This window comes from Pongo abelii, chromosome 7 (genome assembly GCF_028885655.2).
Source record: "Pongo abelii isolate AG06213 chromosome 7, NHGRI_mPonAbe1-v2.0_pri, whole genome shotgun sequence".
Lineage (NCBI taxonomy): Eukaryota > Metazoa > Chordata > Mammalia > Primates > Hominidae > Pongo > Pongo abelii.
In genome coordinates, this window is record NC_071992.2 from 122435411 (window position 1) to 122454691 (window position 19281).

A 19281-nucleotide genomic window follows, 5' to 3' on the forward strand; every position below is an offset into this window, starting at 1 on the left:
AATTCCTGTGAGATACTAGTGTTTCTAACATTTGACCCTCAATTGTTTTTTCTGATCACTTTCACTCTTGACTATATCTGGCTGCCCCAGGCTTTTTGTGCCAATAGGAAGTTTACTCAGTTGTATTCAGTAGCACAAAAATCAATTCCCCTAATCCCAGTAGGCATCCTGTGCTTCAAATGGTAGGATGGGGAAATTGTGTCTCTGGGCCTGAAAGCCCATCTCTCAAACTGGGCTGTAAATATAAAAGTTATTTAAAGCCCAATCTTGGAAACAATTTCTGGACTTCTTTAAAATTGTCACCATAATAACAGTGTGCCAACTTATAGCATTAGAACCAAATAGACCTTTGGGCTGCAAACAATTCCTACATAAGTATTCTTATCAATTTTCAGAACCAAATTTATGTTGGCACAGAAAGTTCCTGAACAACCATTATCATTTTTCAAGGTGGAGTACATAGGGAGTCAGGATTTTAGACCCAAAACTTTATTCTCAAATAAAATTATGTTTATGATCAAGTCAGGTGATATGCACCTCAATTTTTATTGGCTGAGAGCTGACTGCATTTTATTTCTTACATGTATTTGGGATAACTTTTCTCTTCTGGTAGTTTTCTGTATTTTCCAAAGGTTTTATAATGAATTTGTATTATTTATATAATCAGAAAAATTATTTTTTCTTAAAAAAGATGTATATATCATCACAGGGTAATGATGCATACATGTATCTCTTCTATAATCCTATTTATTTTTATGGTCCTATGTACAATGTGTTATAGAAATTTACTGATACATGATACCTTGCATTTTTCTGAAAGCTAATCTTGATGAATACCATATGAATTTTAATTGCTTGCCAGTGAATTCATTTAGTTGTGTATGACTGACTTAGAACATTTTTTGGCAAATAACCAAGGAAAATTTGTTTTATACAAGGCTCAACATTGCCCTCATTTAATTTTTTAAATATATGTTTTACTTTTGTAGAAATTATATATATATTTTATATATATATATATAGCATTCATCATATAGGAATCCTGTTTTTAGTAAGCTCTTCTGTGATATTTTTTGGCTTTGCCCTCGAGTTTGGCCGAACATTGCTTTTGAACATAGTCATTTGCTGTAAGGCCAAAATGTATATTCAAGCACGTACAGGTAGCTGACCCTGAGAATTCTACTGTACTCTCCATGTACTCTCAGAATTAACGATCCCTTGCAATACTCACTGTGATTTGCTAATGTAAGTGCTAGTATTTTTGGAAAGACATCAATGTCTTTTGAGCTTCTTAAGACTCTAAAATCTTTGAAAATTTAAGGTATCCTAGACAGAGGTAGTGATTGTTAAACGTTTGTTAAGATGAATAAGAGCTAAGTAAGACACATTTTCAGTAACACTGAAAAGACTTTTAGTACGTTAAGCGTCAATAATTAGATTTTTATTTTAGCCCCCATACTATCTAGAAAATATTCTTAATTGTATGCTTTCTAGTCTTCAAAGTAGATCCAGTTCTCAGTGCTTACAGTAGTTATTCTATTGTAAGTAACAAAATAGGATTAAGATATAGCTAATGCTGCATCTACTTTTTTTTTTTTTTTTGAGACAAAGTGTCAATCTGTCACCCAGTCTGGAGTGTAGTTGTGCAATCTCAGCCCACTACAAACTCCACCTCCTGGTTGGAGCAATTCTTCTGTCTCAGCCTCCAGAGTAGCTAGGATTACAGGCACCTGCCACCATGCCCAGCTAACTTTTTAAAATATTTTTAGTAGAGACAGGGTTTCACCATATTGACCACGCTGGTCTCGAACTCCAGAACTCAAGTGATCCACCCATCCCAGCCTCCCAAAGTACTGGGATCACAGACGTGAGCCACTGCACGCAGACTGCTCTATCTACTTTTAATTTAATATTTTATAATTTTATTGCTAGTACTATGCAGTACTTTTTTTTCTTAACCAATAATATTTTTAGTATAAATAAGGATCTAAGGAGCTATGTTAAATTTTTGAACTTGAACTGATTTGTGTCATTTGGGACTTTGTTTCATGGTATTAATGGTTTCTTGGTGTTGGTTTGTAAATGCACTGTCAATGATTTATCAGTGATGGCAGATACTTCCAACGTGACCAGTGCTAAGAGACCGTGATCAGCTCCCAGTCGCCACAGTTAGAGTGGTGTCTATCCTATGTAATTCCGAGAGGGAAGGGACCATGTTGAATTGGAGAGATCAGGGAAAGGGAAGCTAGTGTATATTGATTTTCTACACTGTCTCAGGCATTGTGACAGGATTATTATATGTGGGATCTCATTTAACATGTTCAAGGTCATCTAGCAAGTATGAGAAGGAGCTAGAATTCAAAATCAAATCTATCTCTCCAGAAGCAGATAGTCTTCTCATCTATACTACTTAAATTATTTAATAAACAATGTATTTTTACATCTGGAAAGCTTGGTAAAGCATTGCTCAGGTAGAGGGATGGGTGGGAATGGGATGTTAACAAGGGGAAGCAGTAAAAAACATTCCAGTCACAGTGACATGGTGAAGGATAGAGATTAGAATGTGTGTTTGAGAAACAGGAAGTAGTTTGGTTTGGCCAGAACAATCTTTGGAGGATTGGTGAGAATACAGACTGGAAAGGAAGGTTAGCAACATATTGTAAAGGACTTTTCAAATGCCAAGATAAGGAGTATGGACTTAATTAGGAAGGCACCAGGGAGCTACTGAGAGTTCTGTGTGGAGGAGCAATATGATTATAGCTGACAGCAGTCTTAATAAGACTTAATAAATAGTACAGTTTATAACCTTAGGCCAACTGCTGAGCAGAAGCCAAACGCTGTACTGCAGAATTAGCATACCAATTACTGTGAGGGGTGATGGCCTGAATTTAATCTGAGTCATCCTTCACAATGGAGTAGAAACTCCTGGCAATGTAAACAAGTATCTGAAGTGACAGGTGACATGTCTTTTTGGAGCCAGCTTCACTTATTTGACTCCACAGTGGCATGCTGTTAAAATGCCTTAACAGTGCCATAATTTACTTTTCACCATTTAACAAATCTCTCATCCTTGTAAATATTCAGTGTGTTTTTATGGCTCTTCTGCAGGCCTGAAATCTATTGCCATCTGTCTTATTAGCTGTAATAATGTTTTGCTATTTTTATTGGTATTAATAGGCTTTGCCAAAAGGGAAGACATCATTATGTTTTCTGCCATTTGATTTAACAGCTGATTTTGACTACAAGACAACATTCAAATTTAGTTCTAGCAACCAAGATGATTCTTTAAAATTTAGAGAGTAAGCTACATAAAAACATATTAATTTCCTTTACCATTTGGTAATTTTAAGACTGTGTGTGTGTGTGTGTGTCTGTGTGTGTACTCACCTACACGCATACAACGGCAGGAGACTGAGAGCGAGGCTGAGAGAGAGACAGAGAGACAGAGAGAGAATTGCTTCCTTCTTGGGAGCAGCTCCTGGCAAACCAAAAAGTTACATAATTAAGTTACATATAAGACACACTCTTTTTAATACATTTTGATGGTTAGTTCTACTCACACTTATTGCTTACATAGTCATAAATTTTTGCTTCTTTGTCTGCATTCCAATATTATTTTGAACTTACAAAATTTATTTATTATAGTAAGCTTTCTTCCTTTTTCCTTTTAACTAGATTGTGTGTCTCTGAAAGACATGTTTATGCATTTGATGCATAGCATGGCATCTTGGCTCATAGTATATTTTCACATATTTACTCCATGGAGTTTAAGTGTTCCTTTCTTAGAACTATCATGCTTGGGCTTTTGCTCATTCCACAAGTCTTGAGAATATCCTAAGTATTTTGCCAGGTAAACAGAACAGAGTCCCTCTCTTAGAAAGCTTATAGCCAAAGGATCAGAAAATGACAATGTAGTCTGTAAGTGTGATTGGTGTAGGTAACCTTGAGGTTAGAGAATGGCTAATTAGAGGAGGTGACCTTTTATCTGAGTTGTAATGCAATTAAAAAGGAAAAGTGTAAAGATGAGAAAACAGGAGCTATAGTTATAACAGCGTCTACACAGTCATGAGTGTAAGAGAGAATCATGGGATCAGATCACAGCTAATTGTGTGCCTGAGGGGAGTGATGAGTAATAAATCTGGTTTAACACAAAAAATCAATTATAAACAGATTTCTATATTGTTATTTTAAAGCTACAATTTAAAATTAATTGGTTGCTAAATTCTTGACAAAGGGGTCAATTGCTGTGGCTATCCATTGGTATTTCTTTGAAAAAATAAAAGTTGTCTGGTTTAAAAATAATATTATTTTATTTAATTATTTTAGACCTTATAGGCACATTTAGAATCTATATGGAATTAGAGTTCTAATATATATGTATACATATACATATATATAAAAATAATAGTACTTTCTTTTAAAATTTGAATTTTCAATGAGATAATGCAAACAAAGTGAATACCATAGTGCACAGCAAACATAAGAATTCAATTTGTATTATTGGTATGTTTTGTGGAGTGTTCCATCTGTATTAATGGGAAAGATCCAGTGAGGTATGAAGTATATTTGGCCTGGTGAGAATGTATAAATCTGGCCAATGCTCCCTTGAAAGCTTGTCATTTCTGGTTTAATATTTTTTAAATATCTGCCATTTGGTCCAAGGCCCGTCTTATTTCACCATTGCTTATCTCTAGATTGAAACCCAAAGTAGCAGCTTTTGAAGGTTTTATTTCAAATAACTTTTTTGCTGCTTAATCTTTTGTGGTTGGTGAGATGGATGGGGCCTTGACTCAGGAATTATCAAGTTTTCTCTTAGCTTAGAATGTTAATTAACATGACAAAGAAACAAGGTTGATGCATAAGAAGGAAGAATGAGTACTATAAGGAGACTTTAGGAATATTGCACATCAAATATATTTCTGTGTGATTAATGAATTTTTTAATGCATTATGTTTAACACACGTATATTGAATTGTCAAGTTCACTTCTGCCTTATATCAGCTGTGTGATCTCATCTGAAAAATCACTATAATAGTACCTATGTCATAAGATCACTAGAGAATCATACAATAATTTATATACATATTTAACATGGTAGCTGGCAGATATTAAATATTCTATTGGTGTTAACTATTGGAACTCCACTATTATGCAAATGTGACATGGTTATGAGGATAAATTGTGCAAATAACAGAGAATGTACACTTCTTAAAACTAGATTTATCACTCAGATCTGAGTAAGGTTTACTATAGTGTGTTATGTATAGTTCTTATTCCCTGAAACTAATTATTTGTCACTTCAGACTGTGAGTTTGAGGAGATTCATTCATTTCAAGTGTGATTAGAAAATGCCTAATAGTCTAAATTTCAAAACATGTCCTTAAGGCCAATAAGATCATTAATTAAAATTTGTTTCTATAATAACATAATGTATACACTGTCTACAAAAACTCTTACTTTTCACAGAAAAATGTCTTAAGTTTCCCAATCAGCCCAATTTTGTGATGTAAACAAGACCCACTAGGAGTTCCAACTTTTACCACATTCATACAGTGTTATTATTAAGTGCTTTTAGACCCATAAAGTATGAAGTATTGTTCAGTCAGGGTCCCAACCGGAAATAGATGGCACTCTCAAAACGGGTAATTTGAGGAGAGTTTAATAAAGGGATTATTTGCAGAGGTTTGGACCAGAGTGTGGGTGACCACAAGGAAAGTGCAGTATCCTCAGGGGACTAGGAGCAGCATTGGTGGTGGGGTGGGCTTTACCACTTCTAGGCCTGAGTGGCCAAGGACAGTGAGAAACTGAGGGCTTTGTGGAGAGGGCTTGAAGTCTCAGACTTCTCTCAGGGATGCAGTAGCCTAGTCAGTATCAAGTGGTCAGCTATAGTAAAGGGACTCATCTTAAATTTCAACTTTTGACAAAAGTGACAGATCATTCAAAAATGTATAGAATTTTATTAAAAGGAAGTAGAAAAAGACATTAAATCACTGAGGAGGAAGTTCATTTGGAGCTGTGTTACTGTCAAAGAATGGAGACTGCAAATTTGGGATTTTGTAATCTTTGGTTTTTTATTTTATTTTGTAAATTGACTACTTTATATATATATAATATATGTCTAAAGATAAGCTATAAAAGATTCATTTGCAAGTATACTAATATGTTTGTCTTCTCTCACCTCTTTTCTGTATATTTCGTGGCATTGCCCTGTTCATTGCTGAGCAAAAATTCAAATGTTACAATATAAAGTGACTCTGAATCCCCTCACTCAGAGATAACCACTGTCAACATTTTAGTGACTTTTCTTCTAACAAAATGTCTGATTTTTTTAATGATGCTAAAGCTCATTCCTGTTGTTTGTTGGTCATTTTTTTTTAGAATGCTTTAAAATAGATCTCAGTAATGGGATTCAGTAAAATAGTATATATCCTTGCTATGGAACATAATGCAGCAGCCATTAAAAATCGTGCTGTTAGTATATTTATTTACTGAAGAGGAATTGATGTTCACAACACAACTGAAAAAAAAATGAGACTGCAAAATAGCAGCTACTTAGATGGGTTAATAGATAGGTCAGCGCCACTTTGAACCTACCTCCAGACCTCCAGATATGTATGCATGTGTGTATGTATTCTGTTCATGTATCCACAAAGATGTCTATAAGAAAAGTCACCAAAATGTTGACAGTGGTTATCTCTGAGTGATGGGATTCAGAGTCATTTTACATTTTTGTATCATTCAAATTCTTTTTAGCAATGAGCATATATTAGTTTTCAGAAAAAAGTTATTTTTAATTTTATAAAAATGCTCATAACCAATGCTCATAAGCATTACACATATAACACTATTATCAGAAAAATATAATAAGCAAAATATTCCACTCCTACGTATTTCATTGGTGGCATCACTGACTCCACTGAAATGTCAAATTTTCTATTTACACACATTTGCATGTAATGTTTTGGGAAATAGAAGCACAGGAGCACTGTGAGCAATTGAGAGTTGTGACTGCTGTGAGTGCTGTGGGCTAGAACATGCATCTTACCCTGATGAAGCATCTTCCTTCCTCAGAACTCACAGTGACTTAAAAGGATGTGCTCGTTCTGCCTCCTAACACTCTGGTGAGCAGGCACGTTGCAGGCTATTTCTTATCCTCTATTTACAAATAGAGAACTTTGAAGCACAGAGTGGTGTATTGGTTTGTTCAAGGTCACATGATGAGTCTGTCAGCAGATCTGCAAAAGAACATCCCAGTCCCCGGAGTCTGGATCTAGTCTATAGCCTGTTGTTGGCTCAAAAGCTAAACAGATGATAGATGAGCTCATCATATAGCTAGAGGCATGAGGAGTGGAAATGCCAAAGAGCCTGTGAGACTTCTTATCCTGCATCATGTTCCATTCCCTTTGTGGGGCTGCGGAGGGTCTCCCAACAGGGCAGTTAGAGCCTACCAAAGTCCCCAGCTCTGTGTTCCTCTGGATTGCTGGATTGTTGGGAGACAGCCTTTTAGTTTCTCTCTGGTTCTTTGTTTCTTATTTGGGCAGTAACTAATTGGATTTTCTTAGTCACTGGATGTTTTTCTTTGCCAGTCCCACTGAAGTAGTAATAGCTCACAGGTTTATTTTATTTTATGGAATTAGATAATAACTCATAACTCCAAACACTATGGAAATCAACATGCGAATTGGACTCTGCATTCAAACTTTTTTCAGAAAAGGAAACAATTCATCCTGGATAAATGCATACACGTTATTTTAACCCTTTTTTAAAGGGTTGAAACTGAGCTTTTAGAAAGTCAGTAGCCCAGAATATTTAACTTCTTAGGGCAGAAAGGAAGGAAAGCATTTTTATGTAAAGAGGAGGAAAATAACTTGTGCTCAAAAATACCTTTAAGTATAAACATGTATGAATTTTGCAGAATAATCTAAGGGGAAAGGAAAAATATTTATTATAGGATTATGAGAGAAATTTAACATATAAGAAACTGACACTGAAGCAAAGCTGACGGTTTTAAATTACTTTTCTTTGAAAGTTATAGCACTTTGTTAAATTGGTTATGAATTGGAGGTCATATATCTTTATTTCTTAGTTTGTAGAATTCATGTTCTAACATTTATTTTTAGTTTGAAGTACTGAAGAATATATTTTTCTTATAAATTTCTTTTGTATAAATTTCCTTATGTATGAGAAGTAAATATATTATTATTTACTAAGATATTTACTCTACTAGTAGTTTTATTTTTAATTTCAGTTCCAATTTTACAGCTATTTAGGGTTTATTTGATTAAATAAATAAGTGATGTTTTAAAATCACTTTAAAACATTGCTATATGCAATCTCTTATAAAATCACAAACTCCCAAATCTGTATACTCATTAAGATAATTTTTTCTACTGGCATTTATTGATAAAATATTTGGTATTAAATATATAATATATAATATCTAAAATAGCTTAAAGCATTAAGAAGATATCACATCATAATTAGTATGACCAGTTAAGGTATTAATATTTTAGTAATGTTCTCAAGTCAAAGAGACCATGCTCTGACAATGCATTAAACTATTATATATGTGTGTGTGTGTGTGTGTGTGTGTGTGTGTGTGTGTGTGTGTGTGTGTAGTTACTTGCTTTTTTTCAGTTTACCCTAATTTAATGCTAATAATTGTTAAAGATATTTAAAGTCTCAGACAATTCAGAAATGTAAAATCTAGCTGGTCTTTATTTAAGTTCTGGATAGATGACCTACAATGAAGACCCACACTATAAGGAAACTGCTACTAGAGAAGAAAATTAACAAATGTAAGCAGAGTCAAGATCGGCTGTCTCTGAGTGTTTTTGAGGCTGTACCCCATCAATAAAACCTGTCCTTCCAATATGTATGCATGTATTTATTAATGAATTATATATGAACTACTATAATAACATACTATGTACATAGTAAAACATAGTTCCAAAATAGAATTATTAAGATAAGGAGAAATTTTAACATATTTAATACCACTGCCAAATAGATGATTTCTTAGAATACTTGGATTTGTGTCCCCCGGCCCCTACAACCCACACACATTCTATAGAACACTAGTAAAGAATGCTGCTCTTCCCTAGACCTCTTGACATAATTCTGAGCTGTATAATTGGAAGTTAAAATTGGAAGATTAAAAATTCTTTGCTAATTGACAAGTGTATCAGTTATCTTATTGCCAAAATAGTAGGATGCATCAAACTGCCCTAGAACTTAATAGTTTAAAAAAATAAGCATTTATAATTCTTCACATGTCTATAGGTTGGCTGCCGGTTTTCTGGGCCCATTGTAAGCCTGTGGTTAGCTGCAGGGTGGAGAGGCAGTTTTGCTAGTCTTGGCTGGGTTCTCTCACATGGCTAGCTGTGGACTGGTCACATGGTTCTCACATGCCTAACTCAGGATTGCTTCAGTTGAGACAACTGGTCTCCCTTCCATATGCTTCTCACATACTTGTCTATCACATTCCTTTAGAAGTCTAGGCTGGTTATGTTCTCATGGTGATCTCAAGGAGGCAAGACTGGAAACATGAAGAAATAAATGAATAAATAAACATGAAGAAAGAAACTATATCAATTTTGCTTCTATCCCATTGGCCAAAGCAAGTTATGTGATGAAGCTCAGCAGTAGACTGGGAGGGGGGACACAAAATTAAAGGACAAAAGGCATGAATATGAGAGGCCATGAATTGTAGTTATTAATGCAATCAATCTACAGCAATAAGAAAGTCTCTTTTCCTTAAATATATGCAAGTTGATAATTTCTACATAGCTATGAGGGTGGCTAGTGCTAATTATACCCCAGTGTTCTGATTATTTGACTGGGGTAATTCTCTAGCCATAGAGGCTAGAGAAGTTGCATCTTTGTAATTCAGTTCATTGGAAGTTTAAGTTAAAATTTAAAATAGAATTTTTAAAGGGGTTCATTATCACTGGCTTGGGTAGTCTGGGCTCTAAGGAAGAAGGGAAGAATGGTGACTATCATAATTATGCATCCATTTGTTCCACATGTGGATAGAGCTTACTAGTTCTACATAGGACATCGCAGTGGAGAAAGGAACTCTCCTTTCAGAGCACTGGCTGAAAATTAAGGAGGAAATGTGTTAAAATTCTGTAAGTCAGCTAAAGAATTGATAAGCTCCACTACAAAGATACAAAGTCTGTGTCCTGTAGTATATATTACATACATTTATTATTTAAAAGACATGTGATCCCAATGGGAAATAAGAGCACTTCTCTTCAAAAATGAAAAAAAGTCAATTCTGAATGATAACTTTGTATCTATTTTTGAGATAATATAAATGTCCTAGATTCCGTGCTTTTTCTTAGAAAAAGACAATAAATATTTGCTTATTATTCATTATACTAAATAATATTTGCTTATTTAAAGCACTATAAAATAGTAAAAAAAGACAAATAGTAAGAATATCTTCACTTTGATTGCATTTAATAATTTTCCATTTGTTTTTCACATGTATCATTTCACATGAAGAGCCGTATGACTTCTCAGAGTTCATACGTACCCTTATAGCAATAACTGCCATTTTTACAGCACTCATTTTATGCTCACAACTCTATAAGGCAGGTATTTTGATTACCCTATATTTGCAGATTCAAAAAAGAAGGGCTTTAAAGGTAGACTGCCTAAGGTCACAGTCAGTTGTAGAGTCAGAACTTGAAATCTTTTCTCTTTGACACGAAAGCCAATGCTCTTCACCATTACATTTAGCTGCACTTAATGGATATTAATATTATAGAGAACTTTTAAGAGGTAAATGGTCTGAATGGTGCCTACAAAAGATATGGTCAAAATGGTCTTTGGGATTGGCCAGGAGAGACAATCCCCTGGCTGGTCAGCGTAAATATCCAGCATTCTCAAACATTCTAGATACAATAACATTAGTTCTCAAGCTGACCCAGCCCACTGGACCGCAGCCTTGGCTCTGACTGTGTTTTCAACTAAGTCACCCTCTCATTGTGATTTGCTCCCATAATGAATACACAGACTGGCCTCATGGGAGTTTTATTACTTATCATAATTGATTAAATTAGCATCTAGTTAAGTAAATATTAACAGAGAAAAATATTTCAAGAAAGACTACAGCTCTTATCACTGTAAACTCAGTCTTTCAAAACTATATAGAATATCTCCAAAGTGCACATGATGGATACCCTCAGATGAAAGATTTGTTCAAAAACGCAGTCATCGACTATCCTTTTGACCATCCTACTTTATCAGTGCAGCAGTCCCAAGTGTTCACTCTTGGAATTGTCATTCAAACTAAATGACTGTCGTTCATTTAAGGAGCGATTTCTGTATTTCTAGAATTATAGCTAGGTTATACTCTAGAAGCAATTTGAAAAAAATAAATGGGCTAAATTCTGGCAGGTAAATTAGCTAATCCAAAGATGGTTCTAAACAGAGTTTATTCTCTCAGCCTCTGTTCTGCTAATTAGTGTGCCAGAACAGTTGTTTACTCAGTGGATTTGTGCCATTATTTAAACTTTTGCTAAGGCAAAACCAGATCTTAAAAGTAGAGGAAAAATTGGCTTGGTGTTGATTTGTGCACGTGGGCAGTATTTAAACCACTGGAGATGAAGACAAAATGAAAAACCATACATCTCTTAAGAGTTAGCTCTCCTTTTTCTGAGTAATGAATCTTATCCTCCTTCAGGAGCCTCTGTTGAGAGAAATATAATCCCATCATATCACTTTAGCTAAAATTTAGGGAAAATGTGAAATCTCAACCTTCTTCCAAGCAGTCTTTTAAATAGAATAATCATTTCTTTCCTAAACTAGTCTTGATTTTTTGTTTGTTTGTTTTTGTTTTTTTGAGACAGAGTCTCTCTCTGTGGCCTAGGCTGGAATGCAGTGGCATGACCTCAGCTGACTGCAACCTCTGCCTCCCAAGTTCACGTGATTCTTCTGCCTCAGCCTCCTGAGTAGCTGGGACTACAGGCGTTTGCCACCACACTCAGCTAATTTTTTGTATTTTTAGTAGAAACCGGGTTTCACCATTTTGGCCAGGCTGGTCTCTAACTCCTGACCTCAAGTGATCCACCCGCCTCAGCCTCCCAAACTGCCAGGATTACAAACATGAGCCACCACACCCAGCCTGATTCTTTATACAAAAACTTAGAAAATACATGTAAATAAAAGGGAAAATATCAGAATTATCTGTAACTTAGTAATCCAAGTAAACTTTTAACATTTTATGTGTATTTTATTAAGATTTTTCTATATATTTAAATGGGTTCAGATTATCATCTACTTTTTCCTACTAAAATATATAGTATGATAATTTCCCATGTCATGAAATATTCTTCAATAATATTTTTAATGGCTGCCTAGTAAGTGGGAGTAAAACTTCCATTATAGATTCTGTTATGTATTTAACCAGTCATTTTGGTCATACTTAGATTGTTTCTAATTTTTCACTTTTAGAAGAGCACTACAATGACCATCCATCTGACAAAATTTTCCAACATCTAAAATTATTTCCTCAGTGTGAATTCATAATAGTAGAAATTATGGACCATGGGGTATGTAAAACTATAAATCTCCAGTGAATTTTGTCAACTTGTCCTCTTGCAAGGTCTTATTTCCACTAGCAAATTTATGAGATTCTACTTTCCTTGGACTCTATTTTTGATTACTATAATTTAATTTTTTAATTTGAGGAGTTAAAAATGGTGTTATTTTTATTTCTATTTATTTTCTTATTAGTGAGGATAAATGCTTTTCTTATGCATTTTTGTATTCACATTTCTTCCTTTTGATTTGACATATTTTTAAAAACTCTCCTCAAGATTGAGTTTTTAGCCTATTTCGAACTATTGCTTTCATCATTGATCAAAAAGATAAATTGAAGACTAATTTGGGATTAACCTATGAAAGCTGAGTACTGAATTTCACTCTAATTTGTAGATATTTAGAAGGGTTTTTTGTTTTGTTTGGTTTGGTTTGGTTTGGTTTTTTTTTTTTTTTTTTTGAGACAGGATCTCACTCCCATTGCCCAGGTAGGAAGGTAAGAGTGCAGTGGCATGGTGACCATGGCTCATTGAAGCCTAGAACTCCTGGGCTCAAGCGATCCTCCCGCCTTTTTTTTTTTTTTTTTTTTTTTTTTTTGTAGAGTTGAGGTCTCACTATGTTGCCCAGGCTGGTCTGGAACTTCTGGGCTCAAGCTGTTCTCCCTCCTTAGCCTCCCAATGTGCTGGGATTACAGGCATGAGCCAATGTGCCCAGTGGTAAAACTAAAAACTAAACAGATTATTTAATTTTAAATATTACCTTTTATTTCATACAGTCTTGTAGAGAATGTAATTTCTCTCTCAGAATGTATTTTGTGAAAGTACAAGATTTACCAATAAGTGAAGACGATAAAAATAATCAGCAAAGAAAAGAACCAGGGCTCAGTAAGTCCGCATCATTATTGGTCTTGTTTCTTTCAGTGTCTGAGATGGTAAAAGGGACACATCATCTGCAGTACCATGGTTATGTGGACTGTTTCTATCTCTGAACTGTTTTGTTTTCCAGAGTGAGTTTTTTTATCTTGGAATTCTTAGCTTCCACTCTTTAAAAACTGTGCCAAAAACTAGGAAGGAAAGGAAAGCAAATAGAGACACCTCTGCAGAAGTGAGTTCTTGATATCATCACTGCACCTAATGCAGGAGGTGGAGTTGACACAGGTCTGTTTATTCATTCATTCAATAAACATGGGGTAGGTTATTGGATTGGGGATGTGGATTGTTACTTTAGAAGGCCAGGGAAGGTTCTCTCCGATGAGAGAGAAAAGAGCAAGTGCAAACTTCTTGCAGAGGAGGTATGTAAGGAAGAGCAAGGGAGCTGCAACAGAGTGAATGAAGGGGAGAGCCATAGGAGCTGAAGTCAGAGACAAAGTCAAGGGCTGGACCACAAAAGTCCTGAGAGACAGACAGTTTTCCCTGACTTACAGTGGAGGGGCTGTGGGACCAGATGCCTGGGACTCCTGCTTACTGTCTGTGTGACCGTCTCTATACCTCAGCTGCTCCCTTATATGGGATAATAATATTTCCCCCTCTGACCTATTATGAGAATAAAATGTGTTGATCTGAGGTACTTAGAACAGGACCTGGCACTGTAAGACTTAAGTAGTTTTTTGTTATTGTTATTTTAAAAATTGATACCTGCCTCTAAAGGCCTCTAATTTCTGGCATATCCACTCTACTTTGCCTCTTTTGGATGCCTTGTTAGATTTTTTTTTTTTTTAAACAATTGATTGAAGGATCAGGCCTGAATCTATAGTACTTATGTCTTGAAAAACATTTGTATTTATAATAGCTGTTTTCTGTTCATCAGGAAGTAGAGTTATAAGTGATGGAGAAAAGCTTCAGTGTGGTCTTAGATTTCTTCTGGAATGAAAGTGATATTTTTCCATTGGGTCATTGAGTAATTTCTGACTTCATTCTTTAGGAATATGATCAATTTAAAAGTGTATAGTGATTAAGAGTGAAGACCCTAGATACAGATTGTGTGGGTTTGAATTTGAGCTTCACTACTTAGTTGTGCGACCTAGGGCAAGTTTTTAAAACTCTTTGTGCCTCAGTCTCTTTATAAAATTCATATGATGATAGTACCTATCTCACAGTACATTTTTTAGGATTCAATGAAAGTGTATGGTGTATGAACATTACTTGCAAGGCTGCCTGACTAGTAGTAAACATTCAATAAATATTGGATACTATTATTATAATCAGTGATTTGTGACTTAGAAGTATATAAGTGAACTAAAATTAGAATCACTGCATCAGGAAATTTGTTAGAAATATTTCTGAAATTATCATTTCCTTCTCTTCTGCTGTTACTAAGTTAAAAATGTTAAGAAATGGACTCATCAGATATTTCCTCCATTAATTTTAATTCTGCTTTATGGCTGCACGTTTTGTAGACTGATTCATGACTGTATTCACTGAAGCCCAATCAAAGACTGCAGGGCAAAGCTTCTTAGAAGACTTCAAACAACCAGGCTTGCAGCTGTGAATGATATGGGTCTCAGACTCATCTCTCCTCATTAATTAATTAATTAATTAATTTATTTATTTATTTTGAGATGGACTCTGTCGCCCAGGCTGAAGTGCAGTGGCCCGATCTCGGCTCACTGCAAGCCTCCCAGGTTCATGTCATTCTCCTGCCTCAGCCTCCGGAGTACCTGGGACTACAGGTGACCACCACCACATCCGGCTAACTTTTTTGTATTTTTAGTAGAGACAGGGTTTCATCGTGTTAGCCAGGATGTTCTCGATCTCCTGAGCTCGTGATCCGCCCGCCTCGGCCTCCCAAAGTGCTGGGATTACAGGCATGAACTGATTTTTAAGAGAATAAAAGAGACTGATAGATTCTCAAAGGGCTAAGAACCACCACCAGGGGCGTCACTGTACATTGTCGTCACTGTATATTGTCATCAGTTGCTTTAACTTGGCAGCTGCTGTTATTGTGACATGGTTGTGGCGGTTTTCCCTCTCTTCCTGAAATATTAGCATAGGAATATTAATTTTTTTAAGTCTTCCATTATCTCTATGAAAAATACTTGATTACTTGGGGCTATGTGAAGACTATGTTCTGACAGGCTAATCTAATCCTCTAAGAAAGTGTGAGAAATGTCTTAGAAGAAAGGCTAGTGATAAATCAATATGTGATATCGCAATGTAGAATAAACAGACACCTGGGGGCACATGGTCTTAGTTGGGGGACAGAGGCTGAAATGTTTCTGCCTTTAGCTTAGTGATGAAAATATTAGCATCTGTAGCATTCATAATTACGGATGCAAATTAACAAAATTTTCTCCAGTGCTGTTTGAATAGAAATTTCTATGATAATGGAAATATTCTATACTTGTGCTGCCTAATACTGAGGAACAAATTATTTTATTTAAAATTTAGTTGCTGTGGGTGGCTGGTGGCTACCCTATTGGCTTTCATGAGTACTAGGTTTATTTTCCTCAAATAAGAAGAAATCTGGAACTGGGAAGCACAGGGATACCATGGGTGCCTAAGGATGTTGTAAGGAAATGAGCTCCTTCCGTTTTCTTCCTCAGCATCCCTGCCTGACATTTGACTTTCATCCTCACGGTCACAAGATGGCTGTGCCCTGGCGCATCTCATCTGTATTTTCTCCAGGAAGAAGGGGATTGGGTAAAAGGTAGACATTTTCAGAAGGCTCTTCTGTGTTTATTCCAAAAAGACTTTTACCAACCTCTCATTGACCTGGACTTGTTACATGGCCGTCCCTGCCTGCAAGAGAGGCTGGGAGTTTAAGTATTTCCCTCAGCAACTTCTGTTGTAGATAAAGCAAAAGGAGGAAGAGGTTGGAATGGATATGGAGGCCACTGGTCTACAGTTTTTACCATAGCAGACATTTGACTCTTTGACCTGTGGAATTCCACAATCATGCCACAATCACGGGCCTGGAGTTGTCAGTGTCTTCTTTTTTTTTTTTAAACATCTAGGTGGCAAATGGTAAATGACACTAGACTTGGGCTTGAAGACTGTTTAGCACATAGAATATAGGATTAGAACTTTGATATATTGGAGTGATGATGAGTATTGCATTTAAAGAAAACTATCTAATGACTGGATAGTGTAAGTGGATTTTGAAGTATTAAAAACAACTTAGCATGTACTGAGGAAATAAAAATATAAGAGTTAGAAATTGAAAACCAAAATCTCAACATTAGTAAGCATCTCGTTGTTACAGTATATATGAGACTCATGGCCTGATGCAACACCAGCTCGTGGGTCACCCCGGGAACCCCCACACGAATGCTTATCCTCTCAACCACGAACACAGATTTAAAACTTCCCTTTACAGAACAGGAAACTGAAGCTTGGAGCCATTACGCTACTTGTCTAAAACCTCAACTGCTATGTGACAGTCAGGATTCAGATCCGAAGTTGGCGGAGGCAGGGAAGCCACGGCTTTGTTGTCCCGGCTCGCGTTCTGCCTCTTCCCCTATCTACACGCTCTTTCTATGACCACATCTGCTCACACTTGTTCCCCAGCTTGAAATTCGTTAACAGTGGCTGCTCTGAGTTGGCCCCCCAATCTCACTCTCTGCCCTCTAGCCTGCAATGAGGGAGTGGAGGATGCCCGAGACTATCATATGTTCCTCCAGAGTTCACAGTTTCTTCTAATTGTCTTTAGAACCCAGAAGAGCATCTGACACACTTAAGAAATGCTTACTTCAGGCCGGGCATGGTGGCTCACGTCTGTAATCCCAGCATTTTGGGAGGCTGAGGTGATCGGATCACCTGAGATCAGGAGTTCAAGACCAGCTTGGCTAACATAGCGAAAACCTGTCTCTACTAAAAATACAAAAATTAACCAGGCATGGTAGCATGTGCCTGTAATCCCAGCTACTTGAGGAGGCTGAGGCAGGAGAATTGCTTGAACCCGGAGGTGGAGGTTGCAGTGAGCCGAGATCTCGCCACTGCCCTCCAGCCCGGGCAACAGAGCAGACTCTGTCTCAAAAAAAAAAAAAAATGCTTACTTTATCAGATAATCTATGATACAGATATAAAAATTATTCCAGTTTTGGAGGGCTATTAGAAAAATATGTAAATGTTATTTTTTTTTCTCTTTCCACCAGGGATGGTTGGTTTGTTTCCAGACTGATTTTGAGTTTCTCAGTTTTTCTAAGAAAATATGATTGTAAAATTTAGGTTGAATTTATGAATATCTTCCAATATTTTATTCAGTATATTTAAAACTTATACATGTTCAGTGTAAATATTTTCCAGTAATCTCTGTAATAATTTCTCTTTGAATTAACAGTTATACAGGCTGATGTTCCCTTAACATGGAAACTAAGAATAGAAGGATTTCTGTAGCCTGTGTGTGTGTGTAGAACTGTAGTGCTTTCATTTATATAACAGGTTGGTATCTTTATTTCTCTTGAAGTCTTTTTTCTAAAGTCATAATCCCTTGCAAAATGAATGTATTTTTTAATCATCCAAAGGCCCACTACAAAAAATTGAAAGGAACTTTATGTGTTATATAAACCAACGGGCCAACTTTTAGATAGTCTTAAAAGGGAAATGATGGAATGGAATTAGCTAGCATTTAAAAACTACAATTGTATACAGCACAGATGGAATGAATGTTATGTTTATCCTGTGCTTTCTTCAAATGTAGATTATACTCTTTACCTATCTGATTTCATTTCAGAGCTAAGAGAAGGAATATTTATTAACATGTTCAAAATGAGTTGGTTTTAACAGCTGCCTCAGGAAGAAAAGTTCATTGATTTTATAATTCTAAGAATAAAGACTTCATTACCTAACACTCTCCTAAACACCTGCTGGGTGTAAAATGATGCCCTACCTCTATTGAAATGAAGTTGCTGCTTATTTTGTAGAAGGTATAAAACTTTGAAAACTAAGACAGATCCATAGAGTTTGGGATATTTTAGAACCAGTACTTCAGTTTATCTTCCTGTCATGTTCTTCCAGTTGCTGGAGAAAATAATAGAGCCTTCTTATGAATACTACACTCTCTAGTACAGTGGATTTCAAGGATTTCCTGGCCCTTCCTCATCTCAGGGGAAAATAATTTTGCAGTCTCCTTGCCAGTTCCTGGTCAGACTGACAGGACAAACCCATTTTAGTCTATCTGTGGACTAGAGTAATGCAACTCTGAATAGTTAAGTGATTTGCTGTAGTAAAGTAAATTATTTGCTACTCCTCTCATTGAGATGTAAGGTCTAACTCTTCTTCCCTTCCCTTTAATTTGGGCTGGCTTAGTGATTTGTTTGACTAAAAGTATTTGGGAGAATTGATGCTCTAAGACTTTTGAGGCTAGATCATAAGAAGCCTTTCAGTCTCTACACACATATCAGCTCAGGGCTCCCAGGGGACACTTGCTGTTGGAGCCCTGAGCTGATATAGAAGTCCAACTATCCTGAGGCTACCGTCCTATGAGATATGCTGAAGATACGCTAAGCCAGCATATAGGGGTTGTAGCCCATAGACTTCTGAGCCATCCCAGATGATAATATGCAACAGAGATGAATTTTCCCCACTCATGTGAGTCTAAATTCCTGACCTAAAAATTCACGAGATTTAATGATGATAATGATGATGGTGATGATGATGATGAAGATAATAATAATAATGATAAACTGTTGTTCTAAACTGGTGTGGATAACTGGAACACCTGCGAAACTCTAACTCAGAGTTTTTGACTCCAGTGCCTGTGCTCAATTTCCTCCCCGTATCTGTCAGCTGCCCA

At 36.1% G+C, this 19281-nt stretch overlaps 1 protein-coding gene across 2 annotated transcripts in view; it reads left to right on the forward strand.

Annotated features, from left to right (window-relative positions):
- The window catches only part of OXR1 (oxidation resistance 1), a 490658-nt gene that overhangs the window by 142933 nt on the left and 328444 nt on the right, over window positions 1–19281 (forward strand).